Here is an 11,491-nt window from a genome sequence, read left to right as displayed (position 1 = left end):
AAGTGAGTGGCTGCAGGAGTAAGAGGAAAAATGTGTGACTTCCCCCAATTGATGTGGACTCCAGACAATTTCTCAAAAACTATTAATTCCCGTAGGAGTGGGTTGAGAGTATGCTGTGGGTGTCTGATATAGAGGGTGATGTTGTCTGCATAAAGAGATATAAGGATCTGACGCAGATTGCTGCGTAGCGCCTTGTCCTGATGATGCTGTCTTAATTTAGCTGCCAATGGTTCGACCGCTAGGGCAAAGAGCAAGGGGGACAATGGGCACCCCTGCCGGGTACCTCTAGTGATGTGGAAGGCCGTAGATAAGTGACCATTAATGAGGACTTTGGCTGTCCGGAGTTGATATAATAGCCATATCCACGAGAGAAATAAAGGAAGGAAGCCCATCCGATGCATTACCCCGAAAAGGTAGTCTCATTCAACGGAGTCAAACGCCTTAGTGGCGTCTAAAAAACACAGCCGCCAGTGGCAGTTCAGGAGCAACATTATGTAGGATTGCAAATAGGGTACACAGATTATGTGTAGTTACTCGCCCAGGAACGAAGCCCGTCTGATCGGAAGGACCAACTTTTCCATTAACAGGCTGAGCCTATTGGCTATGACCTTGGCCAAGATTTTGGTATCGCAATTAATGAGGGACAATGGCCTGTAAGAGTCGTAGTGGAGTGGCGACTTTCCTGTGAAGTGATGAGCGCCTGCCTCATGGATGGGGGAAGTGTGCCAGTCTCTAAGGAGTCTTCATATACCTCTTTGAGTATAGGGGCTAGTTGGTCTATGTATGTTATATAAAATTCAATGGGCAGCCCGTCCAGAACGGAGGCTTTGCTGGACTGCATGTGCATTATAGCTTCCCACATTTCATCTAATTCAAAGGGGGCACACAGGAACTCTCTTTGCAAATCTCCCAGCCACCCCAGCGCCACTTCTCCCAGAGAATCGTCAAGCTCAAGGCGGTCACGCCTGTTGGATGTGTATAGCGAGGAGTAGTGTGTGGTGAATGCATTGAGTATGTCGGTGGTGTCACGATAATATACCTCCCCGGCCCAGATAATTCCAAAATGAAGTTAAAGAAGCGGGGCTTACGTATAGTCTCTGCCAAGGCCTTTCCTGGTCGTTCGCCCTCCCCATATCGTCGGGCCACCCAATGTTTACCCCTGAACCTCGCCTCCCGATCAGCGGTATAGGTGTACTCCGAGAGTTCGTCACGGAATTCGCGCTGAGCCTGACTGTCAGTTCCCGCGGAAAGCCATGTCTCCAGTGCTTAAAGCTCAATCTCTAGTTTCTGCAGTGTGCCTCGTATGTCCCGGAGTACCCCTGAACTTTTCGAAATGCAAAAACCTCGTATCGTGACCTTGAAGGCCTCTCAGACTGTTTCAACGCTTGTAATGAAAGAGCCACTTTTGTAGTCTGGCAGCCTATGATGACCTCCGACTGTCACCATTTTAACTGACTTTATGGTGTTATATTACCTTAGCCTTAATGTAGGATGGTCCTGCATATATCTGCTTGTCTTCTATCCTGTAATCTTGCTGTCTTTCTTTGACATGGACTCATGTCATCCTGCTTTCTGACTTTACCTTGCTTCAAACTTTTCTGTGTGCACAGTAGTGCTTGTAAGTTGTGTGGATGAGAATTATAGGTGCTGACTATTGCCTTTGAAAGGGCCTCATGTCTGACTCTGCCTTGCTGCTGCGTGCACAGCAGTGCTTGCCAGTTGTTTGGGTTATTCACATTCAAGGTCTTGCAGTTTTCCTGAGCGATTGTTTTTGTTTAGTGTACTATGGAAGGCCTTGTGAGAGCTTCGTCAAGACAGAGGCTGGAAGAAGTGCGAATGGAGGAAGAGACTTGAGAGCTCCTTACTGCCATGAGGATGCTTGCTTGGAACTTGGCCAGTTCTGGTAAAATTCCTCTGGCGGTGGGAGGAGGTCTTTCACGAATCTTCTAGTGTGTTTAAAGCTAAGGGTTGCAGGCTGAGAGTTTGGGAGTTTGGATTCCGAGCGAGGGCAGACATGTCTATCTCGGATTGAACCCTGGCTTGCTGAGCTCTGATCCCCGGCTGTGATTCCCCCAGTTAGAAGTGGGAAGTGTATGCACCAGGTGATGTATTTAGTTGTGTGGTTCTTTGATCATTGGAGATGTTTTCTTTGTGGTGTGGGAGGTGCACATCCAGAGTACTCCTCTGCTCTATATATATGTATATCTTTCTGATCTCTTGCAGGACGTCCAGTGTATCTTTTCTTATATCAGTTATTGCTTGTTTATTAATCAGTATTATAGTTTGCTCAATTATTGATTAATGCCTTTAGATTATAAATTTGCTACATATATCTGAATCTTATGCCTTTGGTATCTGAGACAGCTTTTGTTTAGAGAGTATTATGTAATAAACCCCAAGCCTTATTCTAAAAGTGATAGAGTCTTTGCATTTTGTTAAATAAAACCCATTTTCAAAAGGTGCTGTTTGTTTTGTGTTGAAGTCTTGCTGTGCCAGGGGTGGTAAGACATGCTCAAAAGTGTATATTATTCAAAGGTGCAGTGGTATATTTGCCTCTCAGGTGGGAGTGCAGGGATTGGGTTTGGCTTATTGGTGAGAAGCCACATTCAAAACAACGCTATCCACAGAGCCCTTGTTTCTCTGAAAGAAATCCTGGGTTTCTTCCCCCAGTTCACTCTGAAAGACTTCGTCAAGTAGTGCAAGAGGCTGCAATCTACAGCTGCAGCGTGGGGTGCCATATCCCGGGGGAGACAAGAGTAAGCTTAACCGGGGAATGATCGGAATATGTTCTCGCTAAGTCTGTGATATTAGTTATGGAGGGACCCAGGCCACGGGAGAGCAGACAATAATCTAAGCGTGCCCATGATGCAGCCTGTGCAGTAAATTGTGTGCCTTCAGTTTTATGAGGATGAATATGGCGCCAAGCGTCAAGCGTCAAGTAATCTGTTGGCTCTCAATATGTCCTTTATTACTTCGCGCGACTTGCTATAATGATGCGGTGCCGGGTTGGATCTGTCAACAGCAGGATTGAGGGCTACATTGAAATCCCCCCCCCAGATTATGTGAATAGAGCCTATCTCCATGATCTTACCCCGAAGCGTGGTAAAAAAATCAGGGGTGTCAACGTTGGGGCCATAGCAGCATGCCAATGTGACGACTCCGTACTCAGCCGCCCTCATGCAATACAATATCGCCCATGTTGATCTAGTGAGGTCCCAGCCAATGCAAAGGGAGTTCGCTTTTTGATAAGTATGGCTGTCCCTCTAGCATATGAGGAGTAGGATGAAAATATCCTGTAGTCAGCCCACTTATGTGCAAAAGTATTATTGTGCCTGGGATTATTGTGGGTTTCTTGGAGCATAGCTACGTGGATTTGATGCCGATCTAAGTATGCCAATATCTGGCGACGCTTCCGTGGGTCACCTAACCCCCTGACATTCCACGTAATGACCTCTAATTCCTGGTGAGATGTCAAGTTAGGCATATGCCTATGTGGTGTGCGGTAGGCGGCCCTGTGGCCTCATAACTTGCGGAAGGAAGAGAATTATAACCACTTTGCCGTCTGCCATGCAGTGTCATGCATATATCAAATACCTTAAAGAACAATCCTAATCCCACCCCCTCCCACTGAAGCATCCTAAATATGCCAGAAATACATTCCCCTTCCCCCCACCCGAACACCCAAAAACTTCAAGTACGAGCTGCGTGTGTCTGTGCAGCAAAGTTCGATGGGGGAGAGCCCTCGGGGGGGGGGGGGATCTCCTAGGTTCATGCACGTTACCTCCTCGCCCTCGGAGAGCCAAAGTGGTGGTATAGGCGACCTCCGAGAGGGCAGAGGGTGCTCAGTACAAGTGTCTTATAAACCCAATGTGTCACTTAGCTGGTCGATGATGACAGGTGCCGCACTCTGGAAAGAATGCCTGGTGTACAGTCCTTGAGGCTGTGCATCCTAGGGGCACCCCGAGCGCCGCAGGGGATAATCACTGCATGTTTCAGTTGACAAGTTTCTCTGTGGTTGGAGACGCCGATGTAGATGAAGTGCCCAACGAGGCAGAGGTTATATTGTGGCGTTTGAGGCGCTTCAAGAATTTGTCCACTTGTTGCAGTTTGGTGAAGGTTTGTTTGCCTTGATGAGTGACTCTTAGGCGGGCTGGATATAATAGCGCATAGTCTATTTGGGCCTGGCGCAGCTTTTGCGTGGCGGGTAAGAACTTGCGCCTCTCCTCCTGCACCGCCGCCGTGAAATCCGGGTATATGTTGAATGTGTTGCCTTCAAAATTAAGTTGACGTTTGTCCCGGGCTGCTCGGAGGGCAACATCTTGGACCCGATAATTTAGGAGCCGAGCGATGATGGATCGCGGCATGCTCCCTGGAGGTGGTCGAGGCCCCAGCGATCGATGTGCTCGTTCAGCAATGAATTGGGAAGAGAAGGATTCAGCGCCAATCATTGCCAGCAATAGTCTCTCAACATACTCTTCCATTTTCCCAGTATTGGTACTCTCTGGGATACCAAGGACGTGGACGTTGTTGCGTCTGCTCCTCGCTTCAAGGTCCTCGTTTTTTGCTGCAATAATCTTCAAAAGTTTGTCCATTTGCGCTACATTTGTCTGAATATGTGATGTGGCATCCTCAGCATCGGAGATACAGTGCTTTGTTTCTTTAATGCGCTCTTCATGACCATCCAATTTGTGCACTATGGCATCCATCCATGTGGTCATGGCATCCATTTTCTCTGCGATGGCAGTGAGTCCCTGCCTGACCTCCAGGAGGATAGCCTTCATATCGTCGTTCGGGGTGGTGGAGATCTCTTGTGTGTGTCCGTCACCGGCCTCGCCTGGCTCTTCTTGATGCAGGCAGGTGCTTTTCTTTGTTTAGAATGTCAGCCTTGGCTGTTTTGCGTCAGGCTTCCCCATGGTTGGCGCGGTGAAGCAACGGATCTGAACGGTAAACAATAAGTGTGCTACACTCGGTCTTCCCACACAGGACTTATGGGGTTCCTGATGGTCTCAGATCACCGCCAGCAGCAATAGCGAACGCCGGCGTCAGATATCACCTTTGTCCCTGTAGCTGACAATCATGCACATAGACGCTGCATATAGGGTGCCCCTGGCACACCAATCCACCACCATGCGCACTGCTGGAGGCTGCAACGAGAAGAAGTAGCAGTGCTCGGGAAGGAGGATACGTCACCCAAGGAGCCGAGAAAAGCTTCAACAGCGCGGCTCCCCAAGAAGCAAAGTGACACCAATGCTGCCAACAATGCCGTGACGGTAGTAGGGCCTGCAGGTAGGATCTCAGTATTTTCGTGGGGCACACTCCTGGAGGCCAATATGAGAAGGGGCCTCACTCCAAATGAGGGTAATATCGCAGGCCCCAAGCAGTAGGCAGCTGGCGATCACTCGTACTTTTGCATGCAGTCCCAAGGGCATGGGAGGAATGTGGCAACGCAGGGAGTTCTCAGTTAGGGCACTGTATGGCAGTGGTACCTGTGTTCAGCATGCGTGGGACAGCGGCAGCCCCAGCGCTTCTCACAGCAAGCTGTAGGCATTTGCAGGACCCAGCAGCTGGGAGCGCCAGCGGCACCGTATGCGTCGCGAGTGTCAGACCGGCGCCGCAGCAGTGGTACAGGCAGGCGATGTCCAGCAGGGGAGCGGGTCCACGTATCGCTGCTCGGAATAGGCTGGGAGCTGAAATCCAATAAGGCGGACTGCTCTCCCCGGAGACAGGAGTAAAGCAGGCTGCGGTGAGGGAAGGAGCAATCGCAGCTCCGATCGCAGCAGGGCAGCAGATCTGCGTGTTTATCAGCCTTCACCCAGGGTAGCGCAGTACATTTTCACCCCTCTCTTGTCAGGCGACGGATTCTTGGTCCGCTTCAGTCGGGGCCCAGTCACCACGTGGGCGCCGCGGTGCTCTCATAGCGCACCTCGCCCAGTAGCGGCTCCAGGCTGGACAGGCCTTCACAGCGGTGGTGACAGGATGCAGGAACAGTAGCAGTATGGAGCTCCGTATCACTATAAGTACTCCCTTGGTTACCTAGTCTACCATTAGGAAATTTAGGCTAACTAGAACAGTCTACAGATCGTGGATGGATGGTATGCCCTATGTGAAGTTATTAACACCACTCATGCGTGGGGAAGGAGGCACATCCTTTTGTTATTTTATTCCCTCACACACCCTGGTGGTGTCATGCTTCATCATTGGGACACCCTGACGCCTAGAAGTAATGGTGGGCTCGACCGTTTTTCAGGGAGCACTTACTGAAATAGTTTTTGGCCAGGGGGATAAAGATTAAAAATCACTTTCAGACCCCAGTTTCCCTTTATTCCTGGATCTGACAATGATAGAAAAAGCAAAGAGTTAATGGTCTGTAGGGGTATTATGGTCCTAGGACCCTATTGCCAACATGTTTCTGACCCTTGCTGCCCCATAAAGGGTGCTCGGACTTTCTTCAGGGCGTGGACCCCCTGGAAAATTGGGATAGTAAGAGAATTTCCCTATACTATTTCGCGATAAGGGCAGGTAGCTGCTCCTTATATGAACGAGACACTTGTCGCCATTACTCACTCCATCTGTTGGGGGGAAAAAGAAACAAGACAAAACAATATACAACCATTGTTGTATCCAGATGCACGACTGCATGAAACTATTATTCTTTGTGCTCATACCACCGTGTTCCAAAAGCATTGTAAGTGAAACCAAAGGGAATGTGCACATGGTTATAGCATATTCTCACAAGCACACACCACGTGCTCCGTAGCATGTAAATTCAATGGTGGCAGCCATGTACCGAATCCTAATATCATGAACTCATTGGTGCGTGATTTGCTAAGATCGGTCATGATAGTCAGACATACTCACCCAGGAACAAAAACAACACAAAAGCGCCCACCTCTTACTCCTGTGGTGATTGTATTCCACACACTCTCTCACTGAATCACAAAGTTATATATTTTTGCTTACCCCAGTTTAGGAGAGGATCAACTCCACGTGGGACCTCAATAAAAGCTGGGGTAGCCCTGTAGTCAAACCCTACAGATCAGGTTCTCTCTGAGCGCACGGGATGGGCGCTATTAAAGTGTAGTAAACTTTTCTTATCTGTCGGTTTTGTGTACAGGGAGCTGACAATTGCCCCATATTTAGCACTGATGGTGACATCTAGAAAAGACACCTGGTCCTGATTATGGGACATCGTGAATTTCAAGTGTGGATTTCGATGGTTCAACCACTCGTGGAACTGTCCCAGTGTAGTTATATCTCCCTTTGTGATTCGCAGTATGGAGCCCGCCACAAGTTCCAAACGCCCAGCAGCAGTGCAGAGGGTTGCAGTCACCTTGTTGCGGCAGTTATTATGACGTTAGGACCATCTGGCCAGGATAACTGGACGGATAATTGCGCCGACCTGCAGGAGCCTCACACCACTGCGGCCATCTTGCTCGTGCACCACCCAGTGCCCTCATGTTGTGAGTAACTCCTTGGTTAGAAATACAGACTGTGTCTATGGATATTAAATCAGCTAACCTCTTTGTCTGCCATCCAATCTTTACAGTCACTAGCTGAGCTCTTACATTCGGCAGCAACCCATATACAAAAGCTGCACCTCCATCTTCCTGAGCCATCTCCATCTAACGGGCTATGCTCAAGTACCTTCCAATCCCATCCTTAAGTCTATCTGAGTAATCAGCAGGCACTTCACCCTTATTCCGCGCAGTTGAGATCTTAGATTAATCAATCTTTACTGAAAACATACCCACAACCAAATTAAACAATACATCTTTTTCAGTGTTCAGTATTCCATCATTGCCAGGGTCAATCCTCAGTCATGTGGACTTTTCCACCAAATGATCACTCACTTTGTTCGGCCTCACCAATGGCAATAGCTGATTCACATTCGCCCATTTGGATTTATACACTTCAAAACCCTCTGGAGTTCCTCTCGGAACTGGGTGGGATTTTACTTAATGTTAGGAAATTACTTCTTAACACTCATTAGGTCAGAGTGGGTCCATGGAACTTGCACCATATTTCTAACCACAGTGGCAGTGTTGTCACTCAAAGGAAGAAGGGTTCACTGGATGGATCTTCATTAGCATCACTGGAATGGGGAGAATGAAGGCAACGCTTAGGAAAATGGTCTGCTGTCTGTCTCAAGCTTTCTCCAGTAAGAGTAGGGCTGCACTCTTGGGGGTCTCTATGTACTGTGGGGATAGATTACGATCAACACTGGATCACTCCATAATTATGAAATTGGTATCTTGTCTAGACACAACCCTTTACCAGGTGCCTTGCGGTCAGTCAGTTGCATTGAATCGCTTGTGCATTATCTCCTTGTGCTCCCTTTGCGGGAAGTGCAGCATGCGCTTCTCCGTTTCTAGGTGCATCTGTGGCTGCACCCCTGGCCTTCTCTGCCACCATGGAGAACATGACCTCCTCCTCCATGGGGTCCTTACTCTTTCTCCTTCTCTTGTGGTTCAGTGAATTTGGGGAACGAAGGATGCCAAGCAGTTGGAGCCCAATCCTAACTTTCCCTGAGGTGACTGATTTGACACTCCAACTCCGCATAGGGATTTTTCATACCACAAACTTACATTAATTTTATTAATTGCCTCCTCATGCATTTGAAATAGAGGTGCCACTGGTCAGCATTTATCTTGTTTCTGGGATATTTTAATTTCTTCTGCTAGTTCCCTATTCAAAGGTACCATATTCAGGAAAATACTTCTCATCCTTGGAATCTGCAAGCAGGGTAAGGGTGCTTTCAGTTATTTCTCTGACCTCACAGAGGGGGTAATGTCATACAATCACACCTAGAGATCCCTGTGTGTTAAGCTTAGCCTTTGGTCAGACGCCAAGAGGGGTCCACAAAAGTGCCAGGGCATCTAGATCACAACGTCTTTTTTTCACACACATTATCATTCAAGTGTCTGTGCCTCAGCTCCTTATGCTCCTGCTTATCATCCCAATTTCCACACTATTTCTAGAGCCTGCTTGCTCTACACTCACACAGATACTATGTCTCTGGGTTCCTCCCAGGCCCCTGCATCTACAGGGCCAGAGCAGGTGGCAGATCTTTCTCATACCTCGAGGCCAAGACCTGGAACAAACTCCACCACCGCATCAGATGAAGCCCAACACTGTACCAATTCCGAAAGGACCTCAAGACCTGGCACTTCAAATGACCTGCGGAACTGCTCGCAACACCCCCCCAGTGCCTTGAGGCCATCACGGGTGAGTAGCGCACTTTAAAAACCCCGATTGATTGATTCCTAACCAACTAGTCCATTATTCAGTTCTTTCCTCACCAGACCCATCCTAACTTTTAGTACACTTTTAGAATTTCTCTTTTCAACACAAGCAATGCAATCAATCAAGCGAGGTACAGTTAGCGCAGTTAGACTTTACCTAAATTTGATTCAACATGCTTATGCAGGCCTGCCAAATCACCAAGTTCAATACTGGGCAATGCTCCACCCCAATCCCCCTGAAGAAGCTGCTCCCTTACCTCTGGTGCGTGGGGTCGTAGAGGGGAGTCTGGCCCAGTGCTCTCCTCTTGATATGAGTAGATCAGGAGTCTCCAATGGGTCGATCGTGAGCTACTACTAACTTGCAGACTGTCTTGGAATTGCTCACAGTCAGCCAGTTCAGGAATATGAAGCTGGGAAGCTGTTAAAGGAGATAGAGCAGGAGCAACATCCAACCCAGTCTTTTCTTAAAAAACAATGTACTGTTGCGTGATAAGTAGGCTTAATTAACTCTGAAAAAATAGTTGTACTACATTTTAATCCTTCTTTCTCCTCTTCTCTTGTTTTATCTTTGTTTTCCTTTGTTTTTTCTCTTCTTGTCTCTCATACTTTTCTCCATTGTTTCCCATTTTTTGGCTTTCTTTCTTCTCCTCCTCCCCTTCTTTCTTTCTTTCTTGCTCTCCTTTCTTTCTTTTTTATAACTCTCGTCTTCTGCTTCTTTATTTATTCTTCTCTTCCTCTGTCCTTTCTTCATCTTCCTTCCTTCTTATCTGCAGTCATTCTTATCAATACACCATTGCAACATTTAGAAAAAATCTCTGTCAGAAATACATCCTTTAAATAAAGAATTGTCAAAACCTAGCATGTGTCTGTGTCTTTCTTAAACCACTTTACGCAACATAACATGAAGCCATAGGACAATCACTAGAGGTCCCTGGGGCCTGGAGTTAGGGTCCTTGACCGACCCTTTCTGTTGTGGGGTGGTGCAACGGCATTCCCTCTACTTACTTTGTCCTGGACTGTGGTCCCAGGCCACTTTCTTCCAAGATGGGGTGCGAGATGGAGCTCCCCTTGTTTCTTCCTTTGTAGGGAGCCTGTGAGGGAAGTCTTGGACCCCTTCTTGACATATGTCAACCCTGAGGATGGGGCCCCCATGCCTCGTCGTGCACTGTGGAGGGGGACCATGCACATCCCCTCCTGGAGCGTAAATAATTAATAGTCTTGAGCCAAACTCCAGGCACTGGCCCACCCTGGGGGTATTTTTAAAAGTTGCAGCAGACCACCACAGTTAGTGTCCATCCCTCTGTCAAGTTCCTAACTAGGGAGGTGCCTGGAGCACCTCCAGGTGGCCATTTGATTCTGTCATCCCTGGGATCATCCGACTGGTGGGGCCAGCTAAATAGCGTCCCTGACCTCCCCTGATAAGTGGGTCACCGCAGAAGACATCCTTCCCCCTTTTAGGGTTACTTAAGGGCTCCTCTGAGGGTGGGTTTTTAGATTCATCAGGATTCATCAAGACCTGTCTGAAGACACTTCTGCTGTTGGACACTGGAACTCTGCTGCTGGATTGAGTCAGGACCAAAGACAAGACTGCTCTTGGTGGGAAGATTCCTGCTGCAACTTTGCCTCAGTGCTCTTCTAAGTTACTGAAAATCTGTGGCCATTCATCCTCTGATTCAGCAAGGACTCTGCATGCATCCAAGCAAGAAGGAATCTCCCTTGCAGTGAAGGAGTCACTTTCCCGTATTTGCTGGCCCCTCTATGTCGACAACCAATTTGCAGATCCTGTTGTCCCATGAACTTCTCCTGGCTCTGCAACATAGGTGGTGGTTTGTTGGCTCCCCAGAGGCACTACCAGTTTTCTCTGCAACTTGGGAGACTGTAATCCCTCTCCAGCAGACCTGAACCTCCTCCCTGTGCACTGCATCTGTCTGCTTTTGCTAAAGACTTGTTGACTCTTGTCACGGGAGATCTTCAAGCTCTAAGGAGCCCCAGACAGCACCATGAACGATGTCCAGCCTGCATACTCGGCATCGTGGACTTCCATCTTCTGTGTGCTGCTGAGGCTTCCCTGTGACTCCCTGTGCCTGCTGCCAGAGGGTCCTCGAGGGGGATTAAATTATTCCTGCTCGCTCACCAGCATTCTGAGGGCCGGTGCCCTGACTTACCCTTGCTGGGTTAGTCCCACAGACCTTGTCGGTCTGCAATTAAGCATCTTTTCCTTTGACCCAACTGTTGCGGTTCCCAAGGCT

This window comes from Triturus cristatus, chromosome 4_1 (assembly GCF_964204655.1).
Source record: "Triturus cristatus chromosome 4_1, aTriCri1.1, whole genome shotgun sequence".
Lineage (NCBI taxonomy): Eukaryota > Metazoa > Chordata > Amphibia > Caudata > Salamandridae > Triturus > Triturus cristatus.
This window is presented reverse-complemented; position numbering follows the sequence as displayed.